Below are 19,974 nucleotides of genomic sequence, written 5' to 3' on the forward strand. Positions count from 1 at the left end.
CAATAAGGTGATCATTACACTCTAAAGGAATCTCAACTAACAAATCAAAGTAATAGATCAGAGATCAGCAACTGGTTCATCCTAACAGGTGGAATAGTTAAATCCTTTCACAAGGTAGACTTAACAATCTTTTGTAAATCTCTTTACCGAGTACATAATTCATTGTATGTTTTGTAAATCCTTTTGCAAGGTGGACCTAGCAGTCCTCATTGCTCCTAACAGGGTAGATCATCAGAAGTGATCAATTGCAAGCCTTAACCGACCAACTTTATACTATAGTACTAAAGCTTGTGGGTATCATCCCCACCCTAGTTTTACTTTCTATTTGGAAGGTTTTTGGGTCACCATATCTTGTGTTAAAGTGCTATGAATGTTTTAATGCTCTCAATTTTTCATGCATGCAATTACGTCAAAATACATACGAAGGATTAATTGGTGAATTAAGAATAAGTTTTATTGATTCTTGATTTACCCCTCCCCTCTCAGTAACCTAGCCTATCTTATATTTCCTATAGTCTAGAGTACTAATTCACCTACAAATATGAAAACCATAAAGTAAAACCATCAAACGATTAAAAACATGGAGGACAATCCATTTCAAATATCTTAATTTTTGCAACAAAATCCTAGCTCAAATCTAAGCAAAATGCAAAATGAGGCCATAGAAAACATCCAAAAACCAACCATCCTAGAATTTAACAAAATTAAAAAGCCACTTGTAAAATACAGCCAAAATCTCAAAATCATATAAAAATTTACTTTTTAAGCATACATGCAAAATCTAACTTCATAACAAGATAAAAACCTCATTTTCCACACATGAAACAAATAAATAAACACACCCATCGAACTGAGTCATAACACTGAATGAAATTGAGGGGAGAACACTAGTTCTCAACCCTTGATCCTAAAGAAAGACATAAATCAATCAAACAAAGTAATTTCATAAATATAGAACACCCTACCTCACTCCAAATGCTCAAAAATATGAATAAGGAGAGGAGAATAAAAAAGGCTTCAAACATGTTGAAAATCATGATTAAGATGATGAATTGCACCACAAATCCAATAAGACAATCCTTGCAAAGATTTGGCAAGCCAATCACACTCAACAAACAAATCTTCAATTTCTCCAAAAAGAGTTTTGGAAAGCAAAAATCAGTTTTCAATACACAACATTAGAAGTGAGTGTGAACACGTAGTGCCTCTCCAATTTGATTTTGTAAGTCATCTTGATGGATGCAACCTTCATGATCTAGTTTCTCAGTGATCATGATTGGGACTCATGAGCGGTCTACACTCTTGGGGTGAATTGATTATTGTTGTATTAGTTGGTTGTTTATGCTTATGATTATCAATGTATATTATTGGATTTAGTGTGATGTGCTTATGCTATAGATATTTACATAGTTCTTGTAGTAAAATTTTACTATGGTAAAAATAAATTATTTAAATAGATTATTTTAATGAAATTAATTAAATGATTATTTATGCAATTCAACACACTATTGCTTCAACTATATTATTATCATGCATCTACACTTGATCAGGTTGTTTATTTTGTAGGATTTATATCCCTGACTGTGGCACATAGAGTTAGTGCTTCAATTGTTCATACTAAACCAATGTCGTCCTTGTATGGCAATGTATCATGTTTAATTAAAATAATAAACCCTCTATTTATTTCATTAATTTGGATTCATTATCCATTTGTGACTAGACCAGTGAAGTGTCTGTACATTTAGATGTATGCAGTTTTCATAAAAATTATTAATTATTGCGATTTTTAAATAAGTTTAATTGGAATTTTACATTTGATTTAAATTTAAATTCTAAGAAATTGGAATTGCCAAATTTATTTGTGTTAAGGGAGCTAGTTAGATTATTTAATTTAAATAATATTATTTATATGTCACTTTGTAAAATTGCATATATTGGCTAAAAGTGAGTTTATTTTCACTTCTCACTTTTGAAATTCAGGATTTTGGAGAAAATCCTCCAAAACCCTCTTGTGAGCATTTGTAATTTTTTTCATTGTGAGAGCTACGCTTGTGGGATCATGATGGGGATTGGCTCATTGTGGAAAACTCCTTCTATGCCAAGTGTTTCATAGTTGTTGGTGGTCTCGTTATTTTGTGGTGTCTATTATGATTTTGGCCCCTTTGGTTGTGAGGTAGGGCTCTCTCATTTTATTGATTTGGCTCTATTTTAGTTCCCATTTTTTATAGTATATTTATTGGAGGCTAGGAATTAGAGTTCTCCTCTATTTGATATGCTAGTTCTACCTGGTTGGATGGGTACAAATAATTGAGTAGTTTTGAGGGTTTTAGTTTGAACTTTTATGTCGTTATGCTGGTTGTTTTTGCATAAGAACTTGGAACTCAATTTTTATTTGATTTTTGGGAGTTGGGAAGCTATTTGGATAATGAGTTTTAATTTTGTCAATTTTTGACAACATTGATTTTTGATTAATTTTCACTTCACCTCGTATTGCGTATCGTTTAATTTTCTTAGGTATTTCTTTTCATTTATGCTGAGCATGGATCTAGAATATTGTTAGGTTTCCAATATGACCACAATTTTTCTTTAACATCATTGGGATTTGTGTAGAATCCATACTCTCAAATTTAGGCTGGTTGAGTGAGTTCATGATGCTTGGTGATTTGTTGCCTTATTGAGATCCATGTCAATTTGTATTCCCAGATATAGGTCAGTTGAGTGATATTGTTATACTTGGATCATTTCATGTATTTCTCATATCCAAACCTTGAATTAGTATTACTTTATTATTTCATGAAGTTGGTTGTGCCCACACATGAGCACGTGTGTGCACGTATGATTGGATCTTGTGAAACCCAAACTCCTAGATATAGGTTGATTGAGGGATTTATCATTTGGGGGTTGGGTTGGGAACTTGCATTTCTTTTTGGCACTCATTATGTGATGATGCATGGGTATGTAGGGTAGGCGGTGGAGTGGCTTCACTTGTTTACCCCAGTGTATATTCTGACAAGGTAGTTTGAAGAAGTTCTAACAAGTGATAGCTAAATCAATAATTGGGTAAAAAAAAATAATCATAACATAAGAGAACACTTGTATAGTTAATTTGAGGGGGTGTGCTAGTGCGGTTAATTTGAGGGCATGGTGTGATGGTTTCCTAAGGGATTCATTCTACACCAGATATAGCTTGGGCTTTCTAATGCCAAGTGAGTTACACTTTACTCGAGTCCCTACATAGTTATCCTTGGTGGGTTTGACCAGTCACCTGATGTATTGCATTATCTTCATGACCATATAAATGTTGGTATGATACTTGATTTGCATGTGTGTTATCCATGGGTGATTGTTTTATTATGTGATTTTGGTCAAGTCATTATCTCCATGAGCACCGCGGGTGCAAGCCTATGGGTACCATGTGGTTGGGTGACATAGCTACCTATACCACTGCTAGGGACTGGTGTACAAAGATGGTCTACTTCCAGTTTGAGATCGATGTTGGATATTCACTTGGTACTTTAGTGTATCTGAAGTATGTTCTCTTGTGATTTATGCTTTACTTTGGATGCATTTGATATCATGTTTAGATGATGTTTAGTATGTTACTTGGTGCATTCCTTTATCTTGATGTTGTATCATATTCCTTAGTTGAGACTTCTTACCGCTGCTTTGGATTAATGATGTTATTGGTAGATTAGCATGTTAGATGTTTCTTATTTCAAGTGATGTTAATGGATGGTTCACTAGTTGAAAGATCTCATGAGACAAGTCCAACAATTATGTTGGCAAATTGAGATTTCATGCTTCGGGGTATGGTTAGGTCCCTTGAGGTCTCATGGTAGGGAGAAAATGAGCATGGTTGAATTGAGTTGGTTATATCACATGTGTGTTCTTACCTTTTCACTATAATGTTGTTTATGCTCATTTCATATATTGATGACATTGATTAGATGGATGTATGTTATTTCTATGTGTATTTTAGCTTTATTTAAGTTCTTAGACTTACTTTTATGCTCTTGAGTGTTCACTCCTTAATTTATGTGGATCTGGTACTCCCCGATGTAGAGGTTTTTGTTTATTTCATACTTTTGGTTTGGCTTTGGGAGCTATTGGTATCCTAAGATCGTATAGGACTACAAAGTCTTGTACAAGGTAAGCATTCTCTTGTACAAGGAGGTAAAGACTTGTATGAACCTTTGCTAACTTGTATGAGTTTGAAAGAGCACTCATAGAACACCTTAGGAAAATTTGTACTAGAGCCAATCCTGAGTCTTATGAGATTGGAAAGTTGTTTACTCATATGGGAAATAGTGAGTATTTTCACACACTTTGAGAAAATACCCTTATTCTTCTAGATACCCTTTTGGGTCTTGCAACTTTTTGATTCAAAATAAATCAGTTACAAGGTGTATAAAATATATCATTTAAGATATATTTTATCCTAATACATCATATATATTTAATATATGCAACAATTCATTTGAGACAAGTTCTAACCCTCTAGGAGTTAAGATAAAGATTCTAGAAATTTAGGGCTTTAGGATTTCAGACTTAGTCAAGTTTCAGGGCTTTAAGATTTCAAACTTAGCCAAAATTTAGGGTTCAACATTTATCTTTCAACATGGTATCCAATAGATGAGTGGATATAACCTTGAGCCCTCATCTTGTGCATGACCATTTGAGGGTCTCTGTTTATAATTCTTAATTATGTTATGGTTAGTTGGAAATGGACTTGTATGTTTAACCATACTAGGGACTTTTACTTTGGGCTTAAAAAGAAAATCTTGTTTGGGATTGTTAGTTTAGCATTCCCTCTAAAGATCCATGGATGTTATCTCTATCTCCCTTGTGTATTCTCATGATTGGTGTGATCTTTGATTCTGAGTTATGATTTAGTGCCTGGGGATCTTTAGAAGTGTTTGCAAAGCTTCCTTTGGTGTAGGTGGACATGTGAGTTTAACCATGTTACCTATTTTATTATCTTGATTAGATGTTCCATTCTTGCACTTGGCTATTTTATGTTGTTGTTAAGTAACTTATCTTAAGAAAATAGTTATTTAGTGCACTTGTTATCCTTTTTCTCTAAGCATCTTCGAGAGGGGCATTAAGAACAACTGACTTTTTTCTTTTTATAAGCATTATTATGAAAGAAATTTATAAAAATGGACTATTAATCCACTCAATAGACTATTGGCCACATTTTACCAAATTAAATAAATTGATTCCAAGCATGTAGAATCGAACAACAAAAAATTAGACAATAAATAGATTAAATAATTAAATAACCCAAAATACAATTAAATTAACATTTTAAATTAGTAACCTTCACAACAATTACAAAACCCTAATGCACATAAATGCTCATTGGTTTAGTCACATAGTGCATTATGACATTCAAATTTACCAACATGTATGAAATAGATAATAAACACAAATAATACAAATTGTTGTCCACAAAAGAATGATATTGGCACAATATGAAATATCAAAGTCATTATCTCCTTGTGCCACTATCGGGGATATAGGTACACATTCAATTCTTTTAACCCAGGATGAATGTTTTTGACCACCTGTTTAGTAAACAAGAAAACATCAAGAATAGATGCTCAATATATAAATAGTAGAAGTACATAAATGTAGGCAATCAAAATTGAAAGAGAATGAGACACTGTGTAGATCTCACAAGCAAGTGACTATGACTTCATTCCCACTTCATACTAACACCAATGGACCAAATGCATAGCAGTTGGTGCAATACATTATACAACACATATAATGATATAGTATTGCATTAAATTAAAATATTTAAATAATTACTCTATGGCATTTTCAACATATATCAATTGAAATTAAAGGACATATCCATAACATAGAGGCACAATAACCATGAATCCAAATGAACACCCTTTAGATACATAGTGCATAATTCAAATCCAAATACAAACTAAACCATTTCCCAGTTATTATAAGCATATATCTATAGAAGTAGATTTCTAAAATACTCAATAGCATACATTGGAAAATATATCATAAAATCCCATAAAAATATTCTAAAACAACATCCATGATCTTGAATGCAAAACACGCTAGATAACATTGTAAAGAAACAACATGCATGTATGATCCAAAACATAACTAACACATAGTCTAACATATAAATCAACACTATAATAGAATGGGGATTCTTCACAACATTATGTGATGGTTAAGTATTCCTCTCAAGGGGAAGTGAATCTTACAAAAGGAGAATTAGATTAGGTGTAGGTTCCTACTATTATTTTGGCATAAAAAATGGTAGTGGTTGCGGATCCTGCCAATTTGGAATATATGGTGAAAAGTAGCCCTAACCATATTATAGTGAATGTTGGCTCTATTTTCGATAAGGATGTTGGACCTAAGTTTGTTAATAGTCCTGACCAGAGTGTTAACAAGCAATCTTCTATTGTTGGAAATGTTAAGAATGTTGCCCCTACTCATGCTACTCGATCAAATTATGCAAGTAGTACTACTAAAACTATTAAGGATATTCAAACAGGGGGACAATAGGATTATTTCTATTGCACCCATTTTACTTTCGCCTATTTTTGGTGTACCTATTACTTTTTTTGGCCCTTTCTTGGGAACTCATCTTCCCTCCTAGAGAGGGCGTACTCCTATAATAGATATGGTATCTTGGTAGGATGGTGTTGTAAGGGTTAAAGGGGGCTAGATTGCCATAAAAGGTAAAATCCAAAACCTCCTTAGTCCTCTTTTGACATGACCCTCTATTCCCATAAGGGTAAGACAAAAGGAAATCATAGTTGGGATAATTTTTTTTGGGCTGCAACATAAAGTCTATTGTATATTTTTTGGGTTGTAGCATTTTTTTTTTGGGGAGTGCATTTTGTCTTGTTCTCCTAAGTCTACTGGATTTTGTCTTTTTGCAAACATCTCTCTTTTTTTTTTCTTTCCATAGGTTGAGCTTAAATGCTTACTTTCTCTTGATTTTTTTGTATCGAGCTTTAGGGTCCCTTAAAAACCTACTTTTACTTAATAAAAAACATATAAATCAATAGTACTATATAAAGTAGAATAAGGTACAATAGCTGCTACTATTGATGATGGATGGGCTCCCCCTGAGTTGTCTACATACCAAAACCTTGAGTGGGGCTCTGATGATAAGGATCCTCCTCCCTTGGCTAGTGCTGTGCTGGTAGCTTGAGGATTTTTTTATGTTTTTTGAAGTTTTTTTGATGAATAGTTGATATTTGGCCTTTGGTTGTGTGAACTCACTAGGTGATCCTGTTTCCCCCAGACCCTTTTTTTGTGAATATGTAACTTTATTGTATTTTTTTAAATATAAGGAAGGGACTATTCATTTAAAAAAAAGGTACAGTAGCTAAATACATCACACAAAGAAACCATTAATCACATCTCAAGAATACTCATAAAATGACATGTGGCATGATCACACAATTAGCATGAACATCAAAGTCACATCTGTATGGTCATGTAGAAAATTAAGTTAATTACAATCATGTCACATCATGACCATGTTGGCCTATGAGAGAAAGTTAATTCTGGTCCCTTTATAAACCCATACATTTGCTCCATTTTACATCTAATCCACAATTGTTATCCAATAATTCATACACACTTGCACTCAAGCACTCAAGATATTAAGCATTCAAGAATTTCCTCCATTGAAGATTAAGGATTCAAACATTCAAGCAATTGAAGGTGTTTATCTAGAATTCAAGGTCTCCCTCGATACATTTAAGGTCATTTTTTTTTGCATATTTTATATCCATTCATCCTCATTCCTCTTGATCCATTTTAATTGGTAAAGTGAACTTAACAAATTCGATTTGAAAGATCATACTATTCTAAGGTAAATTTGTACATTTACTTTACATTTTAGCATTACAATTATTTCAATTCAAGGTTAATTCATAAAGTAAGGTTTGACTAAGGCAAACCCCCCATCAACAAACAAAAACCTTTTTTCTTATAGGTTACAGATCTCAGAAAGGCAAACAAGTTGTAGATTTGAACACCCTTTTCATTGAATTTGGGAAGTTAAAAAACATATTCAGGTTTAGACATTTTTGATCAAGGCACATGTATTCCTTCTTAGGGAAAGTTCATCCATACTAAGAAAAGTCAACTGTACTAAACAACTGAATGATTTCTAGGTTTTAAAGATCTCATGATTTCAAGTTTGGAACTCATTATTTATCTATTTAAGTTACACAGACATTAGAAAATCATATTCAACATTCTTCATTCTTAAGGTGATTCCTATGATTTCCTCCTTTGTTTTGGAGCAAATCTACTTGCTACATCTAGCATTCTAATTCCATTTCGTAGCTCTTACTACATCTAGCTTTTTAAGGACTTTTGCATCCCTTCTCTAATTGTGTCACAACTAGATCTTGGCTTGCATTAGTGATCTTTAATCACTTGGTTACAATAGTCTTCCGAGATCTGGTTACCTTAGAATTGAGACTTAAAGAATCAATTTCCTTGATTCCCCTCTAAAGTTTTAGGGTTATGTGAGAAACTTGGGTTTACTTTCCTTGATTCACATTTCCCCCTAAATAAGTGTATCTATAGTCTTGTTAGAACCACTATGTTGAGAGATTTAATCCCACCTATATGTTGCTCACCCTATTAAAGGATTTGCAAAAAGTTCATACCTAGAACTTATCATTCCAGTTAGAGACTACCCAATTAAAGGATTTTAGAACACCTTGTAGAAACTATTAGGATTCTTTACAAGATACATGTGTCTTACAAGCCTTCCAACATTCTGTAAAGTCAAGATCAACTTCATACAAAGTCTTTAAATCATCAAAACCAAGTACCTCAACATTAATCTTTATTAACAAGTACCTTGTAGAAACTATTAAGATTTTTCACAAGATACATGTGTCTTACAAGCCTTTCAAGGTTCTGCAATGTCGAGATCACCTTCATACAAAGTCTTCAAATCATCAAAACCAAGTATCTCAACCTTAATCTTTGTTAGCAAATACATTTTGGAAACTATTAAGATTCTTACAAGATACTAGTGTCTTACAAGCCTTCCAAGGTTCTATAAAGTCAAGATAAACTTCATACAAAGACTTCAACTCATCAAAACCAAGTACCTCAACCTTTATCTTTATTAGAAAATTCCTTATTCTACTCAATGTATCTACAACACTGTTTGACTCACCACTCATATGTTTCAACACAAATGTTAAATTCTATAAGTAGTCAACCCATTTCATATGTCTCTCCTTCAAATTATTCTGAGTACCCAAGTATTGTAATGCTTTATGATCAATATACAACACAAATTTATTAGGCATCAAGTAATGTCTTTATTTTTTCAAATCTTGATCAATAACATAGAACTATTGGTCATTATTTAAGTATTTCTTCTTAGCATCACTCAACTTCTCACTATATATAGTAATAGGTTTACCTTCCTGAATCAAAATAGCTCCATTTGTATTTCCACTAGCATCACAATCAACTTTAAAAACTTAGTAAAATTAGGCAAATATAATACAAGAAATTATGCAACCTTTTGTTTCAAAGTCTCAAAGATTTGTTTGTTCCATGTTGTTTAAGTATTAGACATGAAAACAATGTACATGTAGACAATTTGTTTTGGTAAGATTCGTTGGAGGCAAGTACAAGGCTATAGCTTTGAAGGATGATATTATGGATGTCTAGATGCTATATCTAAAGCCTCTTAAGTTACTTTTTTAATTGAATAAGTTTTAGAAGGAAATTCTACTAATAGTTTGACATCATAGAAACAAAGAATTGTTGACCTTATGGTCAAATCATTTGTTAATTGGTGCCAAAATGCTTAATCATGTGATTAGTTACATTTGTATTGAGATTCATAGTGTAAACCAAGCTGTTGTAGTGTAAACTAAACTTTATAGTGTAAAGCAAGCATTTGCAATATCAACCAAGCATAAAGCTAGTGTTAACCAGGTAGTGCAAAAAGACAATGTCAATCGAAGCAAAAAGAAAGTAGTGCCGACCAAGTTGTAGTGTCAACCAACCACTATAGTGTCAACCAAGTTCTATAACATTTTTTGAGTCATCACTTTTAACCGAGTTTGAGCTACTTCCGAATGATCGATGTAGACTGACTGTAGTGCCTACCCCTAGTTTATTATTGTCGAACTCTTTTAGGCCAGATTTATGCTTGACGATTAGTAGCATTATCTTTCAGATTATCAGACATTGTTTCATATTCAGTTGATTTTATGATGAGACTACTTGGTACTATTTACTTCATGTATGCATGATGATGATTATTACAGTGATTTTAGTTATTTGATGATGATTAGTTAGATGAATTATCATATGTGTTTTCTTATGGATACTTACCCCATACTGCATGTGTATGGTGTGCATATATATTTTCTTTATGTATGATGTTTCTGATGTGGTTAAGGAAAGGAGTCATAGTCACTTGCTAGTCGGGATTTACATGATGCACCACTTCCTGCCATTGCCTATTTAGTTTAGTATATATGTTTTTGTACATGCATAGATTTTATGCAGATTGCAGGTACTGAGTATCGACTTTCCTGAATTGCTAGGATGAGCGTACCCTCTCGCATTATCTCAATGGTAAGAGAGGGGAGATAAATTCTTGAGTCCAAATCCTAACCTTTAAATCCACTTTTCTTAAAAATTAGGACAAGTATCTGAGTTGATTACCTTCTGAATGCATCGCATGATGTAAATTCGTGATTATAACCCTTTAGTTTGATCTTGTATTGATATTTAATGATGGGTTTTCGTATTTTTTCCTATAGGTCTTTGGTGATTTTTCTATTAATTAAGTCTAATTAAAAGATTAAATTAATGATTTAATATAATAGTATTATGATATTTTCAATATTTAATTATATTTAATTAATTGGGAAATTAATTAAATAAAAAATTTAAATTTAAATTATATTTAATTAATTGGAAAATTAATTAAATAAAAAATTAAATTTAAATTATAAGTTTAATTTTAGAGCTACTAATATTTATTTAATTTAATAATAATATTTTTAGGAGATCATTTTTAAATAAATGCTAAATATTATTATTACTTAAGTTAATAAATATTTTATCAATTAACGCTTCAAAAATAAATTAAAGAATGGAAAACATATTAATTATTAAAGACTTTTAAGATTGCATAAAGTATGCATGAGATTAAAATATAATAAATTAATTAAAAAGAGAAGGCAAGTGAATTTAAATAAAGATATTTTATATTGCAATAAACATGCATGAAAACATAAAATCAATTCTCCTTTCACAATAGTGTTGTATTTCTCTAATTTTGCATGCTCTGTTATGATAGAATCTAGTTTAGATGCCATTTTTGTTAGAATTGACCTTAGATATCCATTCTAAATTTTAGATCTGGTTCAGATTTGCTATCATTTTTTCCTAAACTCAATTTCAGCTCAACAATTTTTAACTCGTGTTTCAAAATTTCATTTTCTTTCTTAAGGATTGCTACCTCATCACTATCACTAGTTTTCTCTCTAGGATCTTTTCTAGATTTGAGATGATCAATCTTATCTTTCAGCTTCCCAATGTAATCTTTAGCATCTTCATACCTTTCTTTCAAGTTGTCTCTTTCTTCTATAAGAATATAAATTTTCTCAAGGGCTTCTTCCAAGTTCCTCTTTAACTATTCCATATCCATAGGGATCTTACTCAAGTTGTTAAGCCTTTTATGAGTAACTGTGCTCTAATACCAACTATTTGAAATAGATAATACTAAGAGGGGGGGTTGAATCAGTATTCTACAAACCTTTCCCCACAACTAGATATTATTGATAACTTTACAACATGCATATAAAAGTAAACCTATAATGTTGAATAGTAAATAAATCCATACACATAGAAATCATAAATATTTTTTAACTAGGGAAACCCTGGCCAAGGGAAAACCTTGGTGGGGATGGGACCCACAAAATGATCCACTAATCAAAAGAACCATGTTAACGATATTGACCGTGTTAGGAGTCTATGAAGTGCATATAGTGTATCGATCCTTGTTATAGGACTAGGCCCTAATAAAAGCCTCAACCTTGTTAGGATTGTGTAATACAATTATGAATATATGCAAGGAGAGCCCAGTGCCGTCACATGTAATTGTACAATATAAATTGCCTTTATACAAAATGAGATAGATATAATAATCTCTTACTGCTGATTGTTGTACTTCACATATCTCTAATCCTACATTAGAATTCACATCATAAAGCCTTCATGTATAAGTTTGCACATCACATACATAGTTTGCATTCACACCACACTATTCACAAGTAATGATTTCTTACTTATGGGTATGTGCAGGATCATGGTGTGCCAAGAAGTGGCAATATGAAAAATCTATACTTTTGAAATATCTCAAACCATTTCAAAATCTATTCCAACTTTTTTCCACCCACCCTAATCCTAAATACTAAAGTCAAAAATTAATTAATTATTATTTATTTAGAATAAAAATACCCAAAAATATGTGTCACATCTAGGCATGAGTCTGCTACTTATATCTAGAATATTATTAAAAATATTATCATTTTATTTTGATTAAGGTGGTCAAACATATGTCTAATTCTTTTTTTTTTTTTGAAATTTTTTTAATATTGCATTAAAATTCAAAATTTTGACCAATCAATTTTTATTTTTTAGAGATAAGTCTTAGTAGTTTAGAAACTAGATTCAATTTTCTAGAGATTCTTTTCTCTCAACTTTTTGATATAAAGTTAATAACAAATAGAAAATTACATGTCAAGTTGACATAACCCCGATTTTCTGATTTTTTATTACCACTTAAGGGCATAGTTTGGTTGACCATGATCTTGCACATACCCTTATACCTTTCCTTTCTACAAAAATTTGTTTAGTCAGCTTTGATGCTTTCACACGTTTGGCTATATACAAAATTAGCTCATGCTAACTTAGGTTTGATATCTCGGATGAAATCCCTAAATAATTAAGTAATTATTTCATAGAAAAAATAATTTATTAACCTATTATTCATCTTTTATTGTTGTCCTTTACTATGGTCCGTTCACTACCTTTATTGGTAAATTGGATATAACTGACACTGTACTGACTGTACCATATTGTGCACTTAGCCATGTCATCAGAACTAACTATACTACCTATTCTTAACTATGTACATGCCAAATCTAGGAGTTAATGGGGAAGATACCCTCCCCTTCAAATTTTAGAGTAGTTTTATTAGGTCAAATTTGGCTTAATATTATAATTAGCATTAAGGCTTTACCATCTCTGATTTAGTTCCATTTTTGCATATCCTCTGGTATACATAATAAGGTTCATAACTAGACATTACGTCATCATCATTATTATTATTTTATATTTTGTTACTTCATGCTAACAATGATCTTGGCCAAAAGTGGTGTTATTTATGCAGAATATTTATGACTTAGGAAGAAGGTGGACTTTCTAAGTAATCTTAATAAAGAATAAAGGCATAGGATTACTTTAAATTTTAATAAAGGAAAAGCAACAAAATAATAACTGATGAAGAGCTACACATATACAAAGATGGGGTTTGTCAAATATAGAAATCAAGAAAATCAGAGTGAAAGATGGATGGAAAACTGTAAGAAATGAAATTGATTGTAAAAAGGATATATTTTTAATCAAGTTATGGAAACTGGAGTATGCCCTTTTAACTTTGTACACTACATAGGACCCTTGGTTCTAGGCAAGACTGGAGGGTTTCTTTCACCATTCTTTCCTACCAGTGTCCGTTTGAACAAAGATTTTGTAAATTATATTTTAATATAATATATAGGGCTTCGACCTTTTACAGATTAAAAAACTAAAATAATTATTTAAAAAATTCTCCATCAAAAAATATACTATTAAAGAAATATATTAAAAAATACTAACTCCTCCCACAAATATCCTATTGGAAAAATTGAACATCAATATTTTAAATGAAAAACTAAAATTATTTAAAAATAAATTAAGATAATTTAAAATCTAAAACTTCGGTTAATTTTAAAAATCAAAAGTTAAATAAAGACTTAAAAGTGGAGATAACAATTAATCAATTTTCTAAATAAATAGGAAAAAAGCAAGAGTTAAAAGTGTAGATAAATTAAAATTCATAAATTGAATAAAAATTTATGAGAATAAATATTATATATATATAATAATAATAATAATAATAATAATAATAAAATCATATCTCAAATATAATGAACATATTTTCATATAAATGGATTGGGCTATGTTCTGTTTCTTATAGGTGGTGTATGTTGGGTTCTTGTTCTATGATGCTTTGTGATGGTGTTTGTTGTTGGTTTGGTTTGGTGTGGTTTTTTTGGTTAATGCTCGGTTCGATGCAACATATAGTTATTATTTTTTATTTTTGGTTTTTTTAAGAGGTGGCTTGGTCCAGTTGTTTGGGCCTTTTTTGTTTGGTGGCTAGTTCTTGCTTTGGTCCCAGCCTGGTAAGTCTATTAGAAGTATTAGTTTTTGCTTGGTTTTAGTTGTTTGTTCTAGTTTAGGTTGGATCTATTAGGTGTCACTTCTCATGACTTTATTTCCATTCTCTAAGGACTTGTTGTTACTTTGATGTAATGGGTTCGTGCCCCTCCTACTTTGCTTAATCAGAATACATACATACATACATACATACATACATACATATATCATATCTCATATATAATTATATATTCATAGGTTTATTCAACTAAAGTACCAAACATCAACAATATTTGTAACTGCCTTGGTAGACATGTATAAAAAATATGGAAGCATAAACAAGGCAATTGAATTGCTTGACATAGTGTCTGCAAAATATGTAGTCTCATAGAACACTCTGATTGTATACTATGAGCATTTATTTAAAGAATTCATCATGCTTAAATTAATAATTTGGCTATCATCACCATGTGAAGAATGTAAAGCTATATTATTAAAAAGTAAATAATAAGTAGATGACATAACTTGGTGGTTTACACCCTAATGCTTGTTTTTGTATCATAGATTTTTTTAAAATTTGGCATAAATGTTATCAATATGGTGTTATTACAAGTCCACCGCGAATATTTATAAATGGGAGAAAAGGTGATGTAAAAAATGGAAGAGATGTTTAAAGTGTAGATATATATATATATATATATATATATTCCAGGCTCAGGTTGATAACGTATAACAAATGAAGAATCAAAACAATCAAAGAACAAGCCAAGGAAATAAAAAAGCATAGAAACCATCAACAAGCAACATTTATGAAATATAATATTAGTTTACTAATTGTACATCCCACGAGCACTTGTAAAATGAATCTTGCAATATAATTGGTAGTTTATTTTGTAGTCTTATATGGAAAACTTCATAGAATCAATAATTTTTCTAATATGGACAACTTCACAAATCTTCTACCAAAATAAAGATCTTATGTATGTTTTGAGATTACCTAACTCTATGTTTGGCTAGTTGTAGTGATTCTATTCTATTTTCAATTGAATATGTAGCATTACTCAAGTAAAAATGATTATTTTTGCTTTGCCACATAATTATCGTAGAGAGAATGGTTCTAGTTTTGAGTAGAGCAATGAATAAATAAAAATAAGATAAATGTCCACATGCTTGTAAGTTTCAAATACACTTACCTTTTCTAATCCCTTCCTTCTAACCATTCCCCTCATTAAGTTAAGAAAATTTGTTTGAATATTAAAAATTAGAAAATTCAATACAAAAATAAATTTTGATATAAAAGAATAAAATGCATACAAAATGAACATGTAAGCATGCTGCTCTCCTATCTAATTTGTTACTTCTACATCAATTACCACTAAATGTTCTATTTTTTCATTGTCACAACTAACTTAGTCATATTTGCATGTTTGTACAGAAATCTCTTAGCTTACTCTAGAGAATAGATCTAAAAGCTAATTATATTTATGTACAAAAATTTATAACAGTAGCTATTATTATGGTTGGAGAACATTTGCCATGCATAAAAAAACCATTTGGTCTTGAACTTTAGGAACTTTTTAAAATTAATTTAGACTTGAACTTTAGGAACTTGTTAAAATTGAAAAATTACAAAATTGCCACAACAACAAACAGCAACAGAAACCCTAGGTAGAACAACTACCTACAATTTTTTTCTCTTTCATAGGGCATTGTATAAGCATTTCAGCTGATCACGTAATGATTCAGCGGGTTCAATCTATTTCTACCCATGTAAAATAATCTGTCGGCAGAGTTAGGGTTGTGAGATAGGTGGGTGAAAAAACTTTGTCGCAAAGATTACAATCTTATCATCTGTCAACAGATTAAATTGGTCTTGATACTGCATTTGATCCAAAATTACAATCAAATCTTCCAGTACTCAAACTATAGATCTTTTAAAATGCAAAGGTGTGCAAGATTGTAAGCGAGCTATACACGGTAGTGACTAAAACGTATATTACGTACATAAATGCAATGTAAATAAAAAACTAGAATACCCCTTGGTAAAATATGCGTTTTACTTTGCTTTGCTTTTTAGATGGTGCCAAGCAAATGGAAGATAATCTATGAACTAAAGATTATCTAATTTAAAATATCTTCTCCACAATCGATTCAACAAATAATAAAAATGTCCATAAATACGATTCCACAAATCTAGTCGACTTTAATTTTTGTTTTCACGAGCATTGCATTGCGTTCAACGTTGTCCATTACGCACGTTGTCTGTGAACCCTTTGACACGCAACACAAGGAGAAAATTTTACCCGCGACTAAATATTTTGTTTTCAGCTTATATACAGCAAGGTCGCCATTAAAGTTAATAGTTTATTCGTTGCAAGGGGACTTTTATAGCAATGAGAAATATATGGTTAAGCCTGTTTTTTTCAGTTGCGATGTTTTTTCAGCTCAAGGGTAATAGTGGTGCCGGAGATACTATTCCATTGGGTGCCTCCCTCACTGGAAACCAGACAATATTCTCAAAGAATCGTACATTTGAGTTGGGATTCTTCAGCCCAATTGGAAACAACTGGTATATTGGCATCTGGTACGCCCAAATACCAGAGAAGACTTATGTTTGGGTGGCCAACAGGGAGACTCCTGCCAGAAACCGGCCTGGCGTTTTGATGCTCTCAACAGAAGGTAATCTCGTACTGTTCGATGCAAAGGGCAAGTCTATTTGGTCAACCAACACAACAAGAAAGGCTGCATCCCGGGCTGTGTTATTGGATTCCGGTAATTTCGTAATGCTGACGAACGACAGCCAATCTAATACCGTTTGGCAGAGTTTCGACAATCCAGTAGATACCTTGTTGCCCGGGATGAGGTTCGGTGGATATCATCAAAGGCTAATCTCCTGGAAAAGTTCAACGGATCCTGCTCCTGGGCTTTTTTCCATGCAGATGGATCCATCCGGGGCCAAACAATTTGTGTTCAAATGGAACAATTCTGTACAGTATTGGGCGACCGGACTTTGGGACGGCACAATTTTCAGTGGAATTCCAGAAATTGAGGACAAACGCATTTTCAATATCAGCATCGAAAGCAACGGCTCTGGTTTGTATTTTACTTACAAGGTGGTTCCCAACTACAATGGTCTGGCACGGCTCGTCGTGACTGAGTTCGGACAAGGGCGACAGTATGCAATATTGGATGGCAATAAATTGAATATGATCTGGTCTGTCCCCAGAGATGGATGCGACGTTTATGGGTCCTGTGGTGCCTTCGGAACCTGCGACTCCAGAAATCTTCAGTCCTGCAGCTGCGCGGAAGGCTTCAAACCTAGAGACTATCGCGCCTGGGTTTCCCAAGATTGGGCGTCCAGTGGGTGTGTTCGGAAGAGCCCGTTAAACTGCAGCACCGACCGATTCATCCATCTTGGCGTAACTTTGCCCGATGATTACGTTTTCTCATACCCTGCAATATCAACAAAGAAAGATTGCGAGAAAGCCTGCCTCCGCAACTGCTTGTGCACCGCATTTTCTTTCAATCCGCCTTCAGGGCCCTGTCAAATCTGGTCCGGAGATTTGCTCAACATGCGCAACTCTACTCGATCCAAAAGCAGTTTAAATGTCTTCATTAGAGTGGGTGCCTCTCCACTTTCAGAGAAAAAAAAAAACACTAGTAGTGTGGGCGCAGTGCTTGGTATTTTTGCAGGTGCACTCACCGTTGCTCTGGTTATCTCTTCAGTTTTAGTTTGGCGGCAGCATAAGCTACAGTCAATGGACAGCCGTGACGATTCATTAGACTCTTTTCTGAGAATGTTTACTTACAAAGAGTTGAAAACTGCAACAAGGAATTTCAGGTCCGAGTTAGGGAGTGGAGGATTCGGGTCAGTGTTCAAAGGATCTCTACCGGACGGTACGCTTGTGGCCGTGAAAAAGATGAAGGGTTCAAGACAGGATGAGAAGCAATTCCGAGCAGAAATTAGCTCTCTTGGAAACATACAACATGTCAATTTGGTAAGGCTTCGAGGGTTTTGTGCGCAAGGATCGAAACGGTTACTGATCTATGATTACATGCCCAACGGCTCTCTGAATTCCCTGCTGTTCAGAAGTAATTCTAAGATCGGTGAGGGGATCAAGGTACTCGACTGGAAGGCCCGATTTGAGATCGCATTAGGTACTGCAAGAGGATTGCTCTATCTCCATGAAGAATGCAGAGGCTGCATCATTCACAGTGATGTGAAGCCCGAGAACATCCTTCTCGACAGTAATATGTCAGCCAAATTAGCGAATTTCGGATTGGCGAAGCTGATGGGTAGAGATCTGAGCCGCGTGCTGACGACTACGAGAGGAACGAGAGGATACTTGGCTCCAGAGTGGATCTCCGGTACTCCCATCACTCCCAAGGTTGATGTCTACAGTTTTGGTATGACCCTTTTGGAAATCATTTCTGGGAGAAGAAATCTGGACTTCACCGTGCAAGATTCAAGTAAGCTTTATTTTCCTACTTGGGCTGCAAGCCAATTTCAGCAGGGGAACATGATGAATATTGTGGAGGAGGGTGTTTTACAAGAGGAAGTAAAAATGGAAGAGGTAAGAAGAGCATGTAACGTAGCACTGTTATCCATTCAGGAGGACGAGGATGTGAGGCCAAGTATGAGACAAGTGGTGCAGATGTTGGAAGGGAAGATGGAGCCTCAAACGCCACAGATTATCAGCTCAAGTCCCGTTTGTTTCCTCGAATTGAATCGGAATTGGGATAGTAATAACCCAGTTTTGTCAAATCTGTTGTTTGAATAGAAAATGATAAAGTGGAATTAGATTAGTAGAATTCTAATTAAGAGGTAGGGATAACAATGTTACTGATTAAGAGGTTAAGCTTGGTGACATCAATCCTCTAGTGATATATGAGGTTAAGTTCAAATATTTGTTACTACTTAAAATCAATTCTAACTACCAATGTATGCCACTATTTTATTTATGACTGATATCTAGGAAAACTATATTCTTTTATGAAGAAAATCTTTGTATGCCAATATCATATTTAGGGAAAACTAATATTTTTAAAATTCAACAAATAACATTTTAAGAGCATTTAAATCTTGATGATAAGGATTGCAACAACACATTGAAATTATTATAATTTATTTATTTGTAAAATATATTTTATTCAATAATTATATTAATTTTTTTAAAATATTGATAAATATTTTTTTTTATTAAACTAACACAACTAAATACAATTCTTAATTAAAAACAAAATAACATAAAGATCTACCCTTATATATATAATACTAAAATATATTCAATGTATAAATATATAAGAAAAGAATTTCTAATGTGAATATCAGGATTTAACTGTGTGATTTTTGAGTCAAACTCGATGACCCATGTTTCATGAGTAGTGATTCAACATGAATCCATCTCTCATGAGAATAAATGGAACACTTAGCACTCATTGGATCTAGGTGATGCTCACAGGGGTGAAGCACGGGGACTTCCCGGGAGGTCACCCATCCCA

General features: G+C 32.9%; 1 pseudogene; it reads left to right on the plus strand.

Moving 5' to 3' along the window:
• The first annotated feature begins 14,263 nt into the window (after positions 1-14,263).
• LOC149567187 (G-type lectin S-receptor-like serine/threonine-protein kinase At2g19130 pseudogene) lies at positions 14,264-19,253 on the plus strand (annotated as a pseudogene).
• The last annotated feature ends 721 nt before the right edge of the window (positions 19,254-19,974 follow it).

The sequence above is a fragment of the Cupressus sempervirens genome, chromosome 3, assembly GCF_028749045.1.
Source record: "Cupressus sempervirens isolate cs-2001-9-10 chromosome 3, ASM2874904v1, whole genome shotgun sequence".
In the NCBI taxonomy this organism is placed as follows: domain Eukaryota; kingdom Viridiplantae; phylum Streptophyta; class Pinopsida; order Cupressales; family Cupressaceae; genus Cupressus; species Cupressus sempervirens.